The sequence below is a fragment of the Rana temporaria genome, chromosome 3 (assembly GCF_905171775.1).
Source record: "Rana temporaria chromosome 3, aRanTem1.1, whole genome shotgun sequence".
NCBI lineage: Eukaryota > Metazoa > Chordata > Amphibia > Anura > Ranidae > Rana > Rana temporaria.
This window is the reverse complement of record NC_053491.1, coordinates 371872183-371894896: the sequence shown is the minus strand read 5'-3', so window position 1 is coordinate 371894896 and position 22714 is coordinate 371872183. Positions and strand designations below refer to the sequence as shown.

At 42.5% G+C, this 22714-nt stretch overlaps 1 protein-coding gene across 7 annotated transcripts in view; it reads right to left on the bottom strand.

Annotated features, from left to right (window-relative positions):
* LMO3 (LIM domain only 3) overlaps window positions 1-22714 on the bottom strand; it is a 71210-nt gene that overhangs the window by 34594 nt on the left and 13902 nt on the right. The gene's annotated exons all lie outside the window — the stretch shown is intronic.

Here is a 22714-nt window from a genome sequence, read left to right as displayed (position 1 = left end):
TCATATATTTAATATCTGAGGTTTACAACCACTTTAATTTATTTAAAAGTCGCATCATCTGCATGACATACAGGATACCTAGGAAGGGTCCCTGCCAATGCAAGCACTGACACTCAAATTACACACACACACACACACACACACACACACACACACACACACACACTATAATACATTTTTATAGCTCTGACATATTCTGTAGTGCTGTACAGCAGGGGCGTGCGGTGAGGTCAGTGGCTGGTGAGGCACTGGCTAGGATCAGAGCCAGACACACACAGGTTACATACGCCGCGATCGTTAAAGCAAGAGCAATAATTCTAGCACTAGACCTCCTCTGTAACTCTAAACAGGTAACCTGTAACAAAAATTTAAGCGTCGCCTATGGAGATTTTTAAGTACCGAAGTTTGGTGACATTCCATGAGTGTGCGCAATTTTAAAGCGTGACATGTTAGGTATCTATTTACTTGGCGTAACAGCATCTTTCACATTATACAAAAAAATAATAATCGGGCTAACTTTAGTGTTTTTTTTATTAAAAAAACGCGTTTAAAAATACTGTGTAACATAAAAAGTTGCAAAGACCCCAATTTTATTTCTTAGGGTGTCTGCTAAAATATATATATAATGTTTGGGGGTTCTGAGTAATTTTCTAGCAAAAATATTATGATTTTTACACGTAGGAGAGAACTGTCAGAATTGGCCTGGGTGGCAAGTGGTTAATTACCATAAGTAAGTAATATACAAATAATTATTATATATTGTTTTTTAAGGTAATTTACTGTATTGTATAAAACTGTACTCAAGCAGGTGGCTTAACGGTCAAATTAGTTATAACATAGCATAATAAGATATGATTTTGCTTGATTAAAACAGTACCTTTTCAGCAGACAGCAGATTCTCATTCTCCCACCTAAAGCAGAACCCTCCCCCCCTCAGGTGTCACATTTGACACCTTTCAGGAAGGTGCAGGTCAAAGACAGGTATTTACACCCACTTCCAGGAGTCCTCTCTGCGGGGAGTACGTCACTTCCGGCCCTCGCCCGCTGTGTTCTGGGAAACACTTGGCTCCCAGAACACAACAGGGACCAGTCAGGACAGCGCTGCGCGACTCGCGCATGCGCCATAGGGAATCAGGCAGTGAAGCCTGAGCGCTTCACTTCCTGATTCCCTCACCGAGGAGGTGGGAGCAGCAGATTGACGAGCGATTGCTCGTCCTCTGCTGCCGACGTCGCTGGACTCCAGGACAGGCAAGTGCCCTAATATTAAAAGTCAGCAGCTGCAGTATTTGTAACTGCTGGCTTTTAATATTTATTTTCAGGCGGAGATCCGCTTTAACTGTGTGAGAAAAACATGGGATTATGGGTAAATCTTATACCCATAAACCCATGCTTTTTCCTTCTAGTTAAGAGGGCTGGGCTGAAAGCGAGCATTTGTCTTTTAGACACATGCCCTCTTCTATGACACTCTAGTGCATGGGTCTTCAAACTACGGCCCTCCAGTTGTTCAGGAACTACAATTCCCATCATGCCTAGTCATGTCTAGACATGTCTGTCATGTTATAATGCCTCATGGGACGTGTAGTTCTACAACAGCTGGAGGGCCGTAGTTTGAGGATCCCTGCTCTAGTGAGAGGACAGCCTCCACTGCAGCATTTTTATTGGAAAGCTTGTTCCAATGGTGCTTTACCATTGGTCCAAGGCTCCAAGCTGTCCATTAAGCTCAGTGCTTCTGACAAGAAGTGAGAGGCACTGTGAGCTCATCCTCTCAGTCTGCTGCAAACAAAGTGTGCCAGCTTGCATTTAAACTGGCCACTCTGTATGTAGCTTCTGACAGGCTGCACAAGAAGCCCTGTATCTCGAACTATAGGTGGCAGGAACCCCCGAATTTTGACCTGTGATGGGGTAGGACTCCAGCTACCTATCCCTGGTTGCCGAGCTATGACCCTTGGGGTTTTTTTCTATGTTCATGGCCTCACCTGACTGCATGTCCCTACTGTACAGGGAACACTAAGCGATTCACATCAGTTTCTGCACCAGAGGTATTTACACTCTAATGTCCCCACCACAGTCACACACCAGTGGCGGTGCGTCCATTAAGGGCACACGGGCGCCAACCCCTCTCTCCATCCACACCCTCTATGTCAGGAGTGTCCAAACTTTTTTCAAAGAGGGCCAGATTTGATGAAGTGAACATGCGTGAGGGCCGACCATTTTGCCTGACATTCTTCTAACCATTAAAATTAAATGCAAATTAATTGATACACTGCCCAACAAGAATTTTCTTGCCTTTGTGGCTGTGTGTGGTTAAGAGTCTAAGGATGAGCTCAGGCATGTTATTTGGATATACCGTATTTATTGGTGTATAACATGCACATGCATATAACACACAAATTTTAAATCAAGAACTGTGAAGCAAAATAAGTCAGGTCAGTGCCCATCAATGCAGCCTAATGAGTGCCCATGAATGCAGCCTCACCATTGCCATGAATGCAGCCTCACCATTGACATGAATGCAGCCTCACCATTGACATGAATGCAGCCTCTGAATGCGCGATGCTCAGGGATTCGTTGGGGACTACAAAAGAGATACATGTCCAAATTACAAGTGGGGCCGCATTAAACCAGAACGCGGGCCGCAATTGGCCCCCGGGCCGGACTTTGGACATGCCTGCTCTATGTAGAATGGATAGAATTATACATAGCATGAATCTATCCATGTCGCCCCTGCCACCCCCTATTATTGAAGCACCTGGTTAGAGCCATAGGCTTTAATAGGCTTCAAAAAAAGGTGAACTGCAAGCGCAAAGCATTGTGCTCCCAGGAGTGTTAGAAAAGAGAATACTCAGCCATTCACAACAGTCTCTACACCAGAAAAGCTTATACTCCAATATCCCAACCACAGTCACATACGTTTTATTATTATTATATATTTATACAGCTCGAACATCTGCAATGCTGTACAAAGAACACTGAGCCAGTCACATCACAATCTGTCATCCCACCACAGCCACTTACTACGGTAGTATTTGGACTGTGAAAGGAAATCAGGGTAACATACAAAACACAATTGCAGAAAAAACATATAAGTATGTAATTCTACTAGTAACTGAGTCACTAAGCCCAGAGTTGCAAGGTCAGAATAAGCTGATAATCAGCAGATGGAACATCCAAGGCCTGAATTCTTTACGCATTGGATTCAAAGTAAATAATAGAAGCCAGTGGCGGTACATCCATAGAGGGCGCCGGAGCGCCGCCCCCTCTAGCTCCCGCACATAGGGGGCATAGATACAATACATAGATTCATGCATTGCATGAATCTATGTATCTGCTGGTGCCGCCGACTATTCGGGTGGCCGGCCCCCTGGCGAGTGCCGGCCATCTGAATGACAGCAGCTGGTTGGCTGTGGAAGTGCCTATCAGAGCCAGCGGCTCTGATAGGCTTTCCGATTACAGCCCTAAGGCTGTAATAGGCTTCCAAACACTTATCCAGGGACACACGGGGGGTGCGTTCCTTGGATAAGAATGACAGGCGTCTCAGCCAATCAGGTTCACCGGTTCTGGTTACCGGTAACATGATTGGCTGAAGCGTCATCGAGGAAGGGAGAAGACATCGAGGGACCGTGGAAGGAGGGTGGCCGACCCCAAAAAGTTAAGTGCCAGGCAGGGGGGCATTTTACAAAGCATGATGGCGTAAATTAATGGGCACAGTGGTGACAATTGCTGGACACAGTGGGGAAAATTGATGGGCACAGTGGTGACAATTGCTGGGCACAGTGGCGAAAATTGATGGGCACAGTGGCGACAATTGATGGGCACAGTTGTGACAATTGATGGGCACAGTGGTGACAATTGATGGCACAGTGGCTGCGTTTGATGGCATGGCACAGTGGCTGCGTTTGATGGCACAGTGACTACGTTTGATGGCATGGCACAGTGGCTGGGTTTGGCATGGCACAGTGGTGACAATTGATGGGCACAGTGGTGACAATTGATGGCACAGTGGTGACAATTTATGGCACAGTGGCTGCGTTTGATGGCATGGCACAGTGGTGACAATTGATGGGCACAGTGGCGATAAATGATGGCACAGTGGCTGCGTTTGATGGCATGGCACAGTGGCTGCATTTGATGGCATGGCACAGTAGTGACAATTGATGGCACAGTAGCTGCATTTGATGGGCACAATGGCTGCATTTGATGGGCACAGTGGCTGCCTTTGATGGGCACAGTGGTTGCAATTGATGGGCACAGTAGCTGCATTTGATGGGCACAGTAAGGCTGCAATTGTTGTAGTTTTTTTCGTTTGTTTGCGCCCCCCAAAAAATTTGGAGCACCAGCCGCCACTGATAGAAGCATAAAAACATTAAAATGGTGGCTGTTAAGTAGGGATATTAGTTTGAAAAAGCTCCAGGAGCACATTAGGAAAAAGGCCATATCTATATAGATGCAATTGGTTCCACCTGTACCTCTCTGTCTTTCATTTACCTGCATACATCACCCTACTTTAGTCCACACAGCTATGAGGTTCTACAGAGGTCTCTCCTTTCTAGTCCCTGGGCCTAGTCATCAACAGAGACCTCAATGGTAAAACAGGCACAGAGAAGGACTACGTATCATCTGATCTGCAAACTACTGTCATGTACAGTATATACAAAGAAACAATAATCAAGTTTGGAAAAACATGCTGTTGAAGTCTAGGGTCCTAAACTTGACTTGATGGACCACTTTTTTTCTGCTGTCACTCTTCTATGTTAAAACTCAATGGCCATATAGACAGCAGTGTGATGGATTATTCCATCACAGATATGGGTGTTGCATACACCAATCCCTTTATTTATCCTTCCAATGATACACCCATGAGATCACATCCATATATTGTTACTGTAGCTCCATCACACGTATCTACAACTTTCCACCAGAACTACCTTGTCTGATCTCTGCAGTCCTGCATGCTATGGTCCTAGCATCATCATTCATTTGTCAGTGCTGGGTGATCTGTTCTTTCACAAGTTCAGAAGCTGACCCATTCAGCTACATCTTTGTGTGATGGACTGCAGTACAGAGGGTACAAGCACAAAGGAAGGCAGGAGGATGTGCAACGTATCGCTGTCCATCACTTGCCCTCAGAAATTGACCATCACGCTGGCAATTTATCAGAAAAATCTTCAATTCTGGAATTCGGATGCAAGAAACCACTCAAAACAGCATGCACACATGAATATCTAAGCTGCCACCACTCACAACGTATACAGACTTGTGAGAAACCTTGCGTCTGACACCTCCAGTCAGTACAGTCATACGGGTATCACAGATCACACACAAATGCACTCACTAGCATTAACAGGTAGGGATAAGCTGAACTTACCTGGGTTCCAAACACAAGAGAATTACCAAACTGCTGAATTATTAAAATGATTTCTGTCAATTTTCAAGGCTAATAGGGAAGAGATTGGCTGAAAAATGGCATCGGAGCGGTGCACTGCCCTATGGAATATGTACTAATGCAATTTTTTTTTAAAAAATACCAGTTTTAATAACGCTTAAAGTGAAACAGTAAAAATGCTAATGTCTTTAAATCCAAGTAGCTAAGGGACACTGTATACCAAAGGCGTAACTACAACCTCCAGGGCCCCGGGGCAAGAAACCATGAAGGGCCCCTCTGACCCCATCCCGGAGCCCTTTCTCATGTTCTGCCGGGGGCCACCTCCTGCCATCTTAAGGTCACTGTATGGTGGTGGAACGGCAGAACCCAGTCGCAAGTGCGACCTTTGAGACCCTGGTAGTTCTGCCACTGACCTTACTATTACTAGGGGCATTTTGGAGGATTTAAGGGAGCACTCTGGAAGATATAAGGGGGCACCCTAGAGGTACTAAAACAATACCTCCAGAGTGCCCCCTTAATGCCTCCAGAGTGCCCCATTGGGATCAGTGACAGTAGTGGTGGTGGGATCAGTGGCGGTGGTGCGGAGATGGGATCAGTGGCAGTGGTGGGGGGGAATGGGATAAGGGACAAAGGGATAGTGGGAGGGTGGAATCAGGGACAGAGGAATGGGATCAGGGACAGTGAGATAGGATCAGGGACAGAGGGATGGATCAGGGACAGAGGGATGGTGGGGGGGGATCAAGGACAGAGGGATGGTGGGGGGGATCAGGGACAGAGGGATGGTAGGGGGGGTCAGGGACAGAGCAATTGTGGGGGGGGGGTCAGGGACAGAGGGATAGGATGGGATTGGGGACAGAGGGATGGTGGGGGGTAATCAGGGACAGAGGGATGGTGGGAGGATGGGATCAGGGGCAGAGGGATGGTGGGGGGGGGGATCAGGGACAGACTGATGGTGGGGGGGATCAGTGACAGAGGGATAGTGGGGGGATGGGGTCAGGAACAAAGGAATGGTGGGGGGATCACGGACAGAGAGATGGTGGGGGTGGGATGGGATCAGGGACAGAGGGATGGTGGTGGGTTGGGATGGGATCAACGACAGTAACACTCACTTGCCATTTTCCCCACCCCCACAGTGTTCTGCTATTTGTGGGACATAATGTCCTGATCATTGCCTAGAATGATCCCTCCCAGTCCCACCGTGGTGGGACGCTAGGGTCCAGTCGCAAGCAACTGCTGCGACCCTGGTAGTTTCGCCACTGCTGTATACAGAATTCCAATGGATCACTAGCTCTGGTTCAGCAGCACACCACAAAACAGGGACACCCCTTAAAAACGGAGGAAGAACCCAGAGTTCAGAATCCATACACATACAATCCAATGAGAGTGTTAAACAATTGTCCAAAGTTTGTAATGAAAACCTGGTTCATAGCAGAAAAATCCAGCGCATTTTGGGAGCCAAACAGACCCCTTCAAAACAATATAAAGGTTTTAAAGATAAAGTCACAAGTATATAAACAAATATGCAAGTTAAAAATAATAATTATAAGTCAACGGTTAATATCCATTTGCATATAATACCAGATTCCAGTATATAGCCGACTTACATAAAAACGCGTCACTCGTATCTATGCTCACCATCGCACATTTGTTATTTTTTACTTACATATTAATCTTTATAACTGTACTTTTTTTTATTTACTTTTTATATGTTAACCTGTTAGGTAGCCACCAAACCCCTTTATGTTTTTTTCTGTTATTGATTTTATAAATCAAAGCTTTGGCTCTTGGACATTTCTTTAGCCCTCTCATTGGACTAATGTGCTTTGGGGATGCCCCAAGGCTTCATGCACATGGGACGTTTTTTTCTTTTCTCTGAACAGCAGAACTTAACGCAGGAGAAAAACTGCTTAAAAATGTGCCTAAAACCGAACATGGGACACGCAAGTGTCTGACCGTTTATGTTCCCTGGAACGCATCTACAGTTTAGGTGTGATCAGCTTTTTATTTTTATTTTTGCTCTTCAGCTCCTCTCCTGAATGTGCTTTTAATGTTTGCTTGGTTGTTTCAGCCTCTTTTAATATTTCAATATTTTTATTGAAAATAAGCAATGTTGTACAAGGCACAAGTGACAAAGACTAAAATAACAATCGAGCTCTGTCAGATTATAGTACTCATACAAATAATCGTAAATATAAAACCTATAGATAAAAAAGAGACTCAACACAAAATGCAGTTAGCGGAAAAGTCCGTTAACATAACCATATGACATAAGAATAATCAAGGAAAAACACAATGTCCCCTTTTTACCGTATCTTTCCCCTCTTCAGATGTTAAAGTATTCATTGAATGGTAAAAAAAAAACTTGAAATAAAAAGTAAAATAAGAGTAAAGCTAATGAATTATATTCTTGACTCCCTAGGGTCCAACTGGTGGTTGTCCCAGGAAGCCACATTAACCCATAATCTTAAGAATGATTCTCACATGAAGAAAGATGTATAGTATAAAGAACAGGGGAGGAAGAGATGAAGAACAAAGGGAAGAAAAAGGAGGGGGGGAATTAGGAACGGTAGGGAAGGATAGGGAAGGATAAGGAAGGGTAGGGAAGGGGAGAGAAAAGGGAACCCCTCCGTAAACTTCTACCAGCCTCAATTAAACGTGGAAATAGAAATTCCACCAAAGCATCCCATAGTTAGCAACAATGACAACAATAGCCAATTCAACATTAAATATTTTAAAAGAAAAGAGAAAAGGAAAGAAAAGAAAAAAAAGAGAAGAGAAGAGGGTCAGCCAGAAGCACTTTAAAGTGGATGAAAACCCCCCCAAAAAAATTCCCTATCATCTGTGCCCAGTTATGCCACACAGAGTTAATCCAGCGCTGAGCAATCCTCTTTTAATGTTCAGTGAAAATCAACAGAATTCCATATAAAAACCAATCCAAAGTTCATTGTATATTACCAGGATATGTAAATAACCTGTAACACAAAGCAAGAACAGAGAAACGGACTTTATAATTTGGCAAGTTTTTATCTGGAATTCTGTTAATTTTCACTGAACATTAAAAGAGGATTGCTCAGCGCTGGATCAACTCTGTGTGGCAAGACTGGGCACAGATGATAGGAAATCTTATACTCTACATTGTGACATCAATCACGTTATATCAAATTTCGTAGTAGAATTTCGAAGGATACAGGTGAGTCTGTCGTTAACCATGATCCAATTAAGTTTATTCTTCACATAATCAAGGGGAACCATCGACTGCTTCCAATATTTAGCAATAGTTATTCTAGCCGCCAAAAACATATATGTGATGTTTCAGCCTCTTTTAATAAGCCTGCAAAAGGCTATGGGGCAGATCCACAAAAGCATTACGCCGCGTATTTCTTGATATCTCGTAAGTCGTTCGCGAATAGGGATTTGCGTCGGAAGCATTGGCTTGTTCCGGGTTAATTTCGAGCATGCGCACTGGGATACACCCACGGACAGCGCATGCGCAGTAAAAAAAAACTTAGTTTACGTCGGGTCACGGCGTATTTACATAAAACACGCCCCATTACATCCATTTGAATTAGGCGCCATTACGCCGGCAAAGATACACTAGCGCTGCTGTAACTTACGGCGTGGATTCTTTCAGGATTTAAAAAAAAAAGTAAGTTACGGCGGCGTAGTGTATCTTAGATACGCTACGCCCGGCGCATAAATGCGCCGCTGTACGAGGATCTGCCCCTATGTGTGCATGGACACACATGGTAATAAAGAGATGCTTTTACAGTCTGAAAAAACAAACAAAAAAACAACACCATACCTGTAAAAGCAGCATATTTTAAGTCCAGTGTGCATGAGGTCTTAAACATGCCTTTAAAGAAATGCACTGATACGATGTATACAATATATTACAGCAAATGTTACATAGTTATTGTGGTTGAAAAAAAAAGACAAAAATCCATTTAGTCCATCCAACAGGAAAAAAAACCACACAACTAGCAAAGCATTATATAAAAAATACTATACCCACACTTGATCCAAGGAAAGGCAAAAAAGAAACCCCAAGAAAGTTTGATATAATTCGCTCCAGTGGGGAGAAAAAATCCTTCCGTATTCCCCAGGAGGCATCAAGATATTCCCTGGGTCAACCATCCCTAGTATTATTATCTATAAATATTAGTATCCAGTTATATTTTGTGCATTTAGAGCCGGTTCACACTGAGGCGACTCGTCAGGCGACTCAGCCGCCTTACAAGTCGCGTCCCATTCTATTCAATAGAACCATTCTAATAGGACCGACGCAAGTCGCTCCGACTTAGAAAAAGGTTATTGTATGACTTTGGGGGAAACTTGCATTGACTTCTATACAGAAGTCATTTTGCAAGTCGCCTCTGAAGTCGTCTTCAGGTCGCCTTGCCGAGTCGCCCCCGAAGTCGTGCCGCCCCAGTGTGAACCGGCTCTTAGGAAAGAATACAAGCCACTGAGCTGGCCAGAACTAGTTCCTATTCCTAATCTCCACAGCTCTTACTGTAAAGAAGGCTTTCGGTATGTGAAGGTTAAATCTCTTTTCCTCCAAAAAAAAAAACACGTATGTTTTTACTCTTTGTGATCATATTCCCCCTTAATTGCCTCTACTCAAGAGATAATAAATTCAGTTCCTCTAATCTTTCCTCATAGCTAAATTCCTCAATGCCTCTTATCAGTTTGTTTGTTCTTCTCTGCACTTTTTCCAGTTCACCAATATCCTTTTTGTAAACTGGTGCCCAAAACTAACTGTATATTGCAGATGAGGCCTTACTAATGATTTGTGCAGGATTCTTTTAATACAAAACAAAATTTGCTAGCTTTAGTAACTGTGGCTTGGCACTGCATGTTATTATTAGGTCTATGATCTACCAGAACAGCCAGATGCTTCTTCACCATGGTACTCCCCCTAGTATGTATGATGCATGCATGTTTTTAGCTTCCAAGTGCATACATTTACATTTATCAACATTAAACCTCGTTTGCCACATATTTGCTCAATTAAATAGTGCATTAAGGTCTGCTCGTAAGTTGAACGCATTCTGTATGAACACTATTCTACCACATAACTTGGTGACATCTGCAAAGACTGAAATGGTACTTTTAATCCCAAACTCTTTATTATTTAGAAACATATAAAAAAAAGGGCCCCAAAACTGAACCTTGGGGTATACTATGGGCAAAGCTTCAGGGTTCGCAATGGTGACCCCGCCCATGCTCCAGGGGGCCCATGCAGCCTCCCTGTCAGATTAGGTTTTACAGATCCTAGACAGGAGCTGGGCCACATTTACAAGAACCAATCCCCTTTCCCTCTTGCAGCAGCTGAAAGCCTGCTTTTCCTCCTCTGCCTCCCTCCAGCATTTAGCTGCTGCAGCCCCCCCCCCTGTTGCCCAGCCCCCCCTGTGTGCCCCCTCCCCCAGCAGCTCTGTCAGATTCCCCTCCTCTCCCGCTGGCTGCTGTGGGGAATGTTTCAGGGTGGAAAGTGGAGGAAAGAGCAGGTAAATATTTCAATATGTGGCAAGGAGATGCCACCCTGAGCTACCAGGTAAAAGTAGAAGGGCTTGTATGTAAACCTGAGGATCAGAAGGCCCTCTGAGTTTCCTTAATCGGTGTGTGTCTCCTCAAGTGGAAGTGGTGGGTGATAGTGGGCAGGCCCCAGATCAACTTTTGCATTGGGGTCCACAAGATTCAAGCTATGTCTCTGGGGTACTACACTAATAACCTTGGACCATTCAGAGTCTGACTCATTAATCGCTACTCTCTGAATATGGTCTTTTAACCAGTTTTCTATACATTTTCCAAACCTTACACCAGGGCTCGACAAATCCCGGGCGCCAGGTCGCCATGGCGACTAGAAATAGGGTCCTGGCGACTTGGCTTGGAAGGGGGAAAAAAAATAAAAAATTACAGCATTACAAGTTAAACAGCAATTCTAATGTAATTTTTCACTGCCATCTTCTTCCCTCTAATTAGAACCCCCAAACATTATATATATTTTTTATCCTAACACCCTAGAGAATAAAATGGCGATCGTTGCAATACTTTCTGTCACGCCGTATTTGCGCAGCGGTCTTACAAGCGCACTTTTTTGGGAAAAAATTACACTTTTTTTAATTAAAAAATAAGACAACAGTAAAGTTATCCCCATTTTTTATTTATATTATGAAAGATAATGTTACGCCGAGTAAATTGATACCCAACATGTCACGCTTCAAAATTACGTCCGCTCGTGGAATGGCGACAAACTTTTACCCTTTAAAATCTCCATAGGCGACGTTTAAAAAATTCTACAGGTTGCATGTTTTGAGTTACAGAGGGGGTCTAGGGCTAGAATTATTGCTCTCGCTCTACCAATCGCGGCGATACCTCACATGTGTGGTTTGAACACAGTTTACATATGCGGGCGCTGCTCACGTATGTGTTCGCTTCTGCGCGCAAGCTCGTCGGGATGGGGCGCGTTTTCTGGCTCCTAACTTTTTTAGCTGGCTCCTAGATTCCAAGCAAATTTGTCAACCCCTGCCTTACACATTAGCGGTATCTGGGGAACTGTGTCAAATGCTTTTGAAAAATTCAAGTATACAGAGTCCACAGCCATTCATTTGTCTAAGATTTTGCTTACTTGCTAATAAAAAGAAATTAGATATCTGTCTTTCATGAATCCATGCTGTCAAAATATTATTTTCTAGCAAAAACTTTTTTATGTGGTCTTTTATTAAATTCTCGAGACTCTTCCCATTCATAGAATTTAAACTAACTGGTCTGTAGTTATTTGGTAAATACTTTGTTTGCCTTTTAATTAAATGCACCACATTGTCATTACTGTACCATGCCAGTAATTAAAGAGTCCCTAAAAATTTGAAACAATGACTTTGAAATAACAGAGCAAATTTTTTTAGGACACATGGGTGGATGTCATCTGCTCTAGGTACTATATTCACCGTTATGCCGCGTACACACGATCAGTCCATCCGATGAGAACGGACCGATGGAGCGTTTTCATCGGTTAACCGATGAAGCTGACTTATGGTCCGTCGCGCCTACACACCATCGGTTAAAAAACCGATTGTGTCAGAACGCGGTGACGTAAAACACAACGACATGCTGAAAAAAAGTTCAATGCTTCCAAGCATGCGTCAACTTGATTCTGAGCATGCGTGGATTTTTAACCGATGGTTGGGAAAAAAACGATCGTTGGTAGGCACATCGGTTAGGAATCCATCGGTTAAATTTAAAGCAAGTTGGCTTTTTTTTAACCAATGGTTAAATAACCTATGGGGCACACACATGATCGGTTTTGATCGATGAAAACGGTCCATCAGACCGTTGTCCTCTATTTAACCTATCGTGTGTATGAGGCCTAATTCTATCTAAAAGTTTCTGGACCATATCACTTTTAAACCAGAGTGGTTGATTTATGTCAATACTATCCCCATTATTGATTTGAGTATTTCATACATTAGTCACCGAAATTCAACTCGAAATTATCTTGTGAAGGGCCTACATGCTCAGACATGACCTTTTTACTGTTAATGCTGTTAATATATTTGAAGAATTTTGAGGGGGTTTGTCATACTCTCTTTTGCAACTTGTCATTTATTTGGAATTTCCCTTTTTACATATTCAAATGTGACATTTAGGAAAAAAATACATTTTAAATTACCAGTAAATAACATTTCCCTGCCAGCTTGATTTTTCTTTCTAAATAAATGCCATGGGTACTTCTGTTTCCAAAATACATACCAGTCCCTTAAGGGTCTGATATGTATTTTGGGGCATTTGGGGGGATTGTCCCCATGCCATGTTTTTCATAAAAATAAAAAGAAGGAAGGAAAATGTAAATTACCAGCAATTTTTTTTTTCTCTTCTAATTTTAGAAGTTAGAAGTCAGTTTTTCTGTAGTACACCCTACATCAGGAATGCCATAAAATGGTGGAGGGACAGTCTTTTATGGATTTTAAGAGGGAACAACACAAACACGCATCTGAGCCTGCAGCCTGGCTGGGCAGAAAATGGGGATGGGGCCCCCTTCTCTTGAACCATACTCAGGTCCTCTAAACAGGGGAGGGTACTTTGTCAGGGGGTAGCAATAGGCCCAATGATGATGAGGACAATAGCCCCTTTGTTGTTTGCTGTGTTCTGTGGAGGGGGCTTATCAGACTCTGGAAGTCCTCATTAAAATTAAGGGGCTCCCAGATACGGCATCCTCCCTGTGAGAATGATTTATGGGCAAATAGTACCCCTACTCACACACACAATAAAAGCAGCAAATAAACACACCACACACTTTAAGGCTGGGTTCACACTGGAGAACGCAGCAGCTCACAGCAAGAGTCCAATGTTTCTCCATTCACCATTTCAGGTCCAATTTCAGCCTGAATGGACACTAGAGCCGATTCGAAGATGTGTGAACCAGCCTCCATAGAGCTCTGAAAAGATCCCGACCACATGGCCGGGATCCACCCAGAAGCCTGGACGGGCATCTGGCTCAGCCTCTCAACAATCTGTTGAGAGCCTGAGCCAGCCCCGCCTGCTCCTCCATTGTCCAGTGCTCCAGCAGAGAGCCAGAGTCTGACAGTCCCAGCACACAGATCATATCCCCAGATATGATGAAGATTTAATTGTGAATCTCAAATTATTCCAATAAGATCAAAGTGAAGCTACCACTCCCCTGGATTATCTAATAGGATGGGGAGAAAATGGCCAATGAATTTTTAGCACAGTTAGGATTTTGGTAATAATCTCCAAACACTAATAACCGTGAAGAATTATGAACTATGGAGCTTAAAAATAAGTATAACAGCCTTGGCTGTTGTTCTGCTAGGGGTAGAGACCAAACATGAAGACTTTGCACCTAGCAGAACCAGTTCCAACATGAAAAGAAATTATTAATAACTTTCCCATATTCTGCAACAAAGCTGGATTATTTGAAGTCTAATATATTCTACCTTTGCAACCAGACTTTTGTAGAAGGTTCTATAATTGTGCACTGGACAGTATGAGACTTTGGGGTCAATAAACTTTTTTCAGGACTTTCAAGGATTGAAATACACACAGTCTCAGAGACTAGGTAAGAATATTGGGCCAGATTCACAAAAGAGATACGACGGCGTATCTACTGATAGGCCGTCGTATCTCTGTTTCTAACTATGCGGCTGATTCATAGAATCAGTTGCGCATAGCTAGCCCTAAGATCCGACAGGTGTAATGGACTTACACTGTCGGATCTTAGGATGCAGTACCGCGGCCGCCGATGGGGGGGACTTCTCGTCGTAAACCAGCGTCGGGTATGCAAATTAGCACTTACGGAGATCCACAAAGCTTTTTCCCTTCGTAAAGTCGCCGTAAGTGTTAGTTTGCCGTCGCAAAGATAGGGTACCTTTTACAAAGTGTAAAGTTAGTACACCATGTAAAAGTGTACCCGTCTTTCCCGCGTCGCTGTCAATTTTTTTTTTAAATTTTTATTTTTCCCGGCGCAACTCTTTTTTTCCCGACACAACTTTTTTTTACCCGTCGCGATTCACAAAACCTCGGCGCATCGTAACTTCGCGCAAAGCACGTCAGGAAATTTGCGTCGGGAACATGCGCAGTACGACCGACGCGGGAGCGCGCCTAATTTAAATGGGACTCGCCCCATTTGAATTGGCCCGCCTTGCGCCGGCCGGATTTAGGATACACCGCCGCAAATTTCCAGGTAAGTGCTTTGTGGATCGGGCACTAACTTGGAAAAATTGCGGCGGTGTAACTTAAATCGGAAAAGTTAAGTTGCGCCCGGGCTACGTGAATCTGGCCCATTATACCTACCAGCCGCATTGACAGATATGTCCAGAGTGAAAACACACTGGGGCAGATCCACATACATACGCTGCGCCCGGCGCAGATGTCAGATACGCTACGCCGCTGTAACTTACTTTGACTTGGTTTGAATCCTCAATGAATTTGCGCCGTAACTTACGGCGGCGTTGTGCATCTCTCGCGGCGTAAGGCCGCGGAATTCAAATTGGGCGGGTAGGGGGCGTGTTTCATTTAAATGAAGCGTGTCCCCGTCCGTCAAAACTCCCAGGGTGCATTGCTCCAAATGACGTCGCAAGGACGTCATTGTTTTCGACGTGAACGTAAATGGCATCCAGCCCCATTCACGACTTACGCAAACTACTTAAAATGTTCAAAATTATAGGCGGGAACGACGGCCATACTTAACATTGAGTACACCACCAGATAGCAGCTTTAACTATACGCTGGAAAAAGCCGAACGGAAACGACGTAAAAAAATGCGACGGCCGCTCGTACATCGTCGGAAATAGCTAATTTGCATACTCGACGCGGATTATGACTGGAACGCCACCTAGCGGACGTCGAAAAATTGCATGTAAGATCCAAAGGCGTACGTCTGTCGAATCTAACCCAGATGCCGTCGTATCTTGTTTTGAGGATTCAAAACAAAGATACGACGCGGGAATTTTGAAATTACGCCGGCGTATCAATAGATACGCCGGCGTACTTTCTTTGTGGATCTACCCCACAGGGTCTAAAAATGGTTTTTACTGGCAAGGTAGACAAGTACACATTTGTCCTTCCTTCTGTGCTGTATTGTTACATGTTATTTATATTCCAAATGAACTATGCCCTGACATTATAACAGACCTGTAGTGTGATCAAATAGTTTATGAAAATTTGATTAGACAGCACAGTGGCTTAGTGGTTAACACTTCTGCCTTGCAGCAATAGGACCCAGTTGGAATCCTAGTCAGGACTATTTGCATGGAGTTTGCATGTTCTCTGTGTGTTTGTTGGGGATCCTCCCACACCCCAAAGACATGCTGATAGGTTATTTAGCTTGAATTCTTTTTTTAAAAATCCCGACTGTAGGATGCTCTTCAGATAAACTCTTTCTGGGAAATAAGGAATCAGTTTGGCTCAAGACCCAATTAAAACTGCATCCCCATCCAAAAGTGTCTACAACATTTTCCAAAACTGGAGCTAACCTTACACAAAAACACATAATGACAAAACTAAATGCTAAAAAGGGGAAAATCAAGGATTTCAAAAACTCACTTGACTCACCTCCTATCCCCTTTATATTATCCCTTACCCATCATAATGTCCCTGGACTCACCCCCTATCACCATAATATTATCCCTTACCCCCGATAATGTCTTGGACTCATCTCCTATCCCCATTATATTATCTCTTATGTCTCGTACACACGACCAGTTTTCCCGTCAGGAAAACTGCCATGACAGCTTTTAGCCGGGAAAACTGGTGTGTATGCACCATGGCAGTTTTCCCGACAGAAAACCGCTGGGAATACCAGCGGGAAAAATGACAACATGTTTTCTTTTTTCCTGCCGGGATTCCCGGTGGTTTTTAAGCATAGTTTTTCTATGGGGAAAGCCTGCGTGGAGCATACACAGGGCCGGGTTTCCCGACCAAAGCTCTCATGCCCCGTACACATGATCGGTTTTCCATGCGGTAAAAAGTCTGCCGGGATAACCAAGGGGAAAACCGAGAACCTGCTCGGTAGGTTTTTCCCCCTACACACGGCCGGTTTTCCTGGCAGGAAAACTGCCATGAGAGCTTTGGTCGGGAAACCCGGCCATGTGTATGTTCCACCACAGGCTTTCCCCATAGAAAAACTGCCGGCTTAAAAACCGCCGGGAATCCTGGCAGGATAAAAGAAAACATGTTCTCATTTTTCCTGCCGGGATTCCCGGTGGTTTTCCTGTTGGGAAAACTGCCATGGAGCATACACACGGCCTGTTTTCCCGGCCAAAAGCTGTCATGGCAGTTTTCCAGACGGGAAAACTAGTCGTGTGTACGAGGCATCATGGCAGGAAAACCGGCCGTGCGTAGGGGGAAAAAGCTACCGAGCAGGTTCTCGGTTTTCCCGGCAGACTTTTTACCGCCAGAAAAACCGATTGTGTCTGGTTCACACTGATGCGGTGCAGAAAACCACATTTGGTTCGGACAGGAATTGCACCACACCACATGTGATTCTTGGGAGTGTGATTTGAGCCCATTCATTTTGTATGGCTCAAATCGCACTGCACCTGCATGAAAAAGATGCATGCACCTTTTTTTGCTGCAGTGGAATCAGATCGCAGGGGGGGTTCACACACATGCGATCCGATTCAGCCAATCACACTGCGTTTTGTGGCCCGTTTTTGGGGTGTTGTTAACATTGACACCTACAGGGGTTTGCACAAAGAGAATGCGATTGTGATGCGGTGCGAGAAATGCACAGGAATCGCTGCAAATCCCGCACTGCATCAGGGTGAACCAAAACTTAGGGCCGGTTCACAGCAAAGAAATGTAGATCGGATGCTTTTCTGCAATGCGCGTTTTTGATGCATTCTGTTGCGTGTTTCATGTGTTTTTTCCCTCTTTTTTTACACACTTTCCTAGGGCTTATTTTTTTTAACTGTAATGCGTTTTTTCCCTGTTTAGATGCATTCCAGTACATTTTTGTTCCAGTACAGTTCTGTGCAGAAAAACTGCAGCATGTTTTACTTTTTTTTTGCACTGAAACACATTGGAACTGACTGCACAGGTGTGAACTAGGCCATTGTAACCCATACCTGTATAATCTACTGTTCATGTGTTTTTGATGCAGAAAAAAAAAACGCTCTGGGCTGAATCTGGTGTGAACCGGTCGAAACACAGTGTATTGCGCACGTTTATACGTATCAAGTGTTTGAGCATTAATACAATACATTAGCCAGAATATTCATTTATTCTGGTCTTTGGAATAAATGAACGTTCAAGTTGAACTGGATGGACTTGTGTCTTTTTTCAAACTGACTAAGTATGTAACTATGTAAATACATCTAGCATTTAAGCGTGTTGGGATGCCTTTAAACGCGTTCACAAATGTCAAACGTTTTTTCTGCTCAAAAGCTCCTCTCCTAAATGCGTTGATGGGTTTCAGCCTGTAAATGCTCCTCTTCTACTTGTAAATGCCTATGTGTGCATGGACACATAGGCTAAGATGAAGGTGCTTTTACAGGCTTAAACAAAATGCCAAACACCTGTAGAAGAAGCGTTTTTTAAGGATTTTTTAAGCCCAGTGTGCATGTGGTCTAAGAGAGGATTCAGAGAAAGAGAGGTGAGAGAGGGGGAGAATAAGGTGTGGATGAGGAAAAACAAATATATTAATTTGTTTGGAGGTATGTAGAGCTGTACATAAACAAGATGAACCTCTCCAAGCTGGGGTTGAGTAAACAGGCAACGTCATGCAACTTGTGATGTTATTTTTTTCTGCAATTAGGATGAGAAGGTAATGACGGTTTTGACAAAGCACATACTAAACGTGTGAAACGCGTCAACCTTTTTTCCTCTGCCAATATGCCTTGTGCCTGTTTTGCCATGAAGGTAATGCAGCATACTTCCACTGTAGGTCATTAACCCCTCTTCCCTCAGGTTCTGCAGGAAGTGTGCGTTAATATGGCAGTGGGGTGTAAGGTGTTTGTGGACTGGAGGGTTGGATTGTATAGCAGATATCCTAACTGTATATATTGCATATGCATGGGTATGCATTGTTAATGGATAGAGGTGACCATGGTAATCTGAGCGCCAAATCTCTGACAGGAGCAACAATTCACGGTGGGGCCATTGAGAGCTCCTTTACAGTTGAAGCACTTGCTGTGCAGCTATCATCAGTCCGTTCTTAGAGACTATCCCTGATACTAGGCGACACAGGTGGGCCCAAATCTGCTTGTCAGATTTTGCGCTAAACAGATACTAAGTTGATGGTTTCACACACATGAAAACACAGAGAAACACATGAGCACACAGAGCAAAATTATGAGCATGCAGAGACACACATGAAACATGAACAAGCAGAGACACACATGAAAACACAGAGAAACACATGAGCACACAGAGCAAAAATATGAGCATACAGAGACACATGAACAAGCAGAGACACACATGAAAACATGAACAAGCAGAGGCACACAGGAAAACATGAACAAGCAGAGATACACAGGAAAACATGAGCATGCAGAGACACACAGGAAAGCATTAGCAAGCAGAGACATATATGAACAAGCAGAAACATGAGCAAGCAGAAACGCACATGAACACGATGGAGGGACACATGAGCATGCAGAGATGAGCATGCAGAGACACATCTAAACATGTAAAGACACACACGAACACACATGAACAAGATGGTTTTACGCTGGAACTGTTGGGATTTATCTGGATGTGAAACAATTTGTGCTTTGCTCCTGAAAGCCATTTTTCCGCCGCCCCCACGACCATGTGAAGGGCAACAACTCCGCTGCCAGTTACATCCACATTTGCAGGTACTGCACCCTCCACACATTTTAGGAGATCTGCCAAATGTCGTCTCCTAGCCACCGAGAAAGAAAATAATTGTGGGAAACATCTGGAGGGTTTGTCATTAATGTACCACAAAAATCGATAAAATCTGATCTCTGGCAGACCTAACACAATGAAGGTGCAGAACTTCACCGATATAGAGGGACCCCTGCGATGGTCCTGCACATAATATACTTGAGAAGGGATACAACATCCCAGAGCTGTGATACCCGACACACATATGGGCACAGTGCTGCACTAAAAAATCCCACGCCGATCCCATCCTGGCTGCCATGGTGACTGTACAATTGTTATCTGCACCTATCCTGATTGTAAAATCACTCTCTGCACTAGTCCTGAATGTACAATCATTCTCTGCAATGACCGTGATTGTTCAATCATCCTCTGTATCCTGGTTCTGCGGTCATTCTTTGCATCGATCCTGGCACGTATATCATTCTCTGCACCGGTTCTGATTGCACAGTCTCTCTCTGCACCAGTCATGTTTGTTCAATCATTTCTGCACCTATCCTGATTGTACAATCATCATCTATACCTATTCTGATTGTACAATCATTCTCTGCACCTATCCTATTGTGCAATCATTCTCTGCACCTTTCCTATTGTACAATCATCATCTACACCTATTCTGATTGTGCAATCATCATCTACACCTATTCTGATTGTGCAATCATCATCTACACCTATTCTGATTGTACAATCATTCTCTGCACCTATCCTATTGTACAATCATTCTCTGCACCTATCCTATTGTACAATCATCATCTACACCTATTCTGACTGTACAATCATTCTCTGCACCTATCCTATTGTACAATCATTCTCTGCACATTTCTTATTGTACAATCATCATCTACACCTATTCTGATTGTACAATCATTCTCTGCATGTATCCTATTGTACAATCATCATCTACACCTATTCTGACTGTACAATCATTCTCTGCACCTATCCTATTGTACAATCATCATCTACACCAATTCTGATTGTACAATCATCATCTACACATATTCTGATTGTAAAATCATTCTCTGCACCTATACTAATTGGAGATTCATTTTTTGCACCAATCATGGAACAATCAATAGAACAATTGTTCTCTGCAGTCTGCACTAATCCTATTTGTTCAATCATTCTTTGACCTATCCTGATCAATGTAGATTATACAATCTTCTGCACCAATCCCCACTGTACAAGCATTTTCTACATTGATCCCAACTTGACAATCATTACCTGCACCAAACCAGATTGTACAGTTTAAATACTGCTCCTGCCCTGAGCCAGTAAACTGTAGCCAATATAGTCACTAACAACAAATAATGGCACAACAAGAGTTGCAATAGCAGCCAGACACAGATGACACTGCTGACCAGAAGAAAAAAAAGAGCCCGCTGAGCCCACACATTATTATTAGTAGCTGGAACATTATAATGCAGTAAGTGGAGGACCCGAGAGAGCTGAGTAGCACAGGACACACTTATACAACCCAACTCAGTTCTACAATCAATTCACCCTAAACCGGGGCTTAAACTTTACCAGAAATGTTAACAGTCAGCATTTTATGAACATGACCTAATACAAATGAGATAAGAGATTCTCATACCACTATATGCAGATAAGTATACACACACCTGAATAATATCACTAAGCATATACTGTATATATGTACATGCACCTTTGAATATTATTACTACGCATATGTATGTATACACACCTCTGAATAATATTACTCATATGTGTAAACTCCCCTGAATAATATTAATACGGATATGTATACTGTACACATCATTAATGTAAGATGTACATGTACCTCTAATAAATATACACTATACTAGACACTATATACTACTATACCAAACTTTACCACACCATACTCTACCTTATTATATATTACTATACAACATCACACTATGTGATATATTACTACACTACACTTTATTATATATTGCTATTCTATACCATGCCATAATAATGCCTTTTTATAATTTAGTAGACTATACTATACCTTACTATATATTACTATACCAGATTATATTATGCTGTACTATATATAATATGATACCTTTTTACATATTGCTATAGCATACCATACTTTATTATACTACACCATACTATCTACACTAGACATGATTATTATAGTAAATCATATACTACACCATATCACACTATACCGTATTATATAGTACTATACCATACCATACTAAACCTTATTATACCTGTATATTACTATACCATACCTTAATTTGTATCACTATATCATATCTTACTTTAGTATATACTGTATTACCATACTATACCCTATTATATAGTACTCTACTATACCTTATTATAACATAATATATTATACCTTATTATATATTTCCATATTACACTATATTTTATTATATTATACCTTATTATATATTATGATACCATACGCTATATTACTATGCTATACAATAACTATATTATACTATATTATACCATACTATCTATACTAGACATGCATTACTATAGTATAGTTTATACTACACTATACTTTATTATATATTACTATACTATTATTATACTATGTTATACCTTATTATATGTTACTATACCATACTATACTATATATTACTATACAGTCATTTATTATATATTACTGTATGTATAGTACTAGGATATGTTATATATTACTATGCTTCAACGTACTATACAGTGCTATAAGGTAGAATGCTATAACATGCTATACTTTATTGTACTATACATTACTGTGATATACTACATTGTATTTCTACAATACTAGTATCAAATGATTAAATACATTACTGTACTACACCATATTGTGCTATACTGGTGTATATCACATTACTATATCAAACTATATATGCTATTCCATAACATATTATACAGCACTGCACAACACAAAATCTTACATTATTATGCCATAGTATGCCATACTACACCTTACCATATCTTACTGTATAATAATGCACATTACTACAACATACCACATATTAC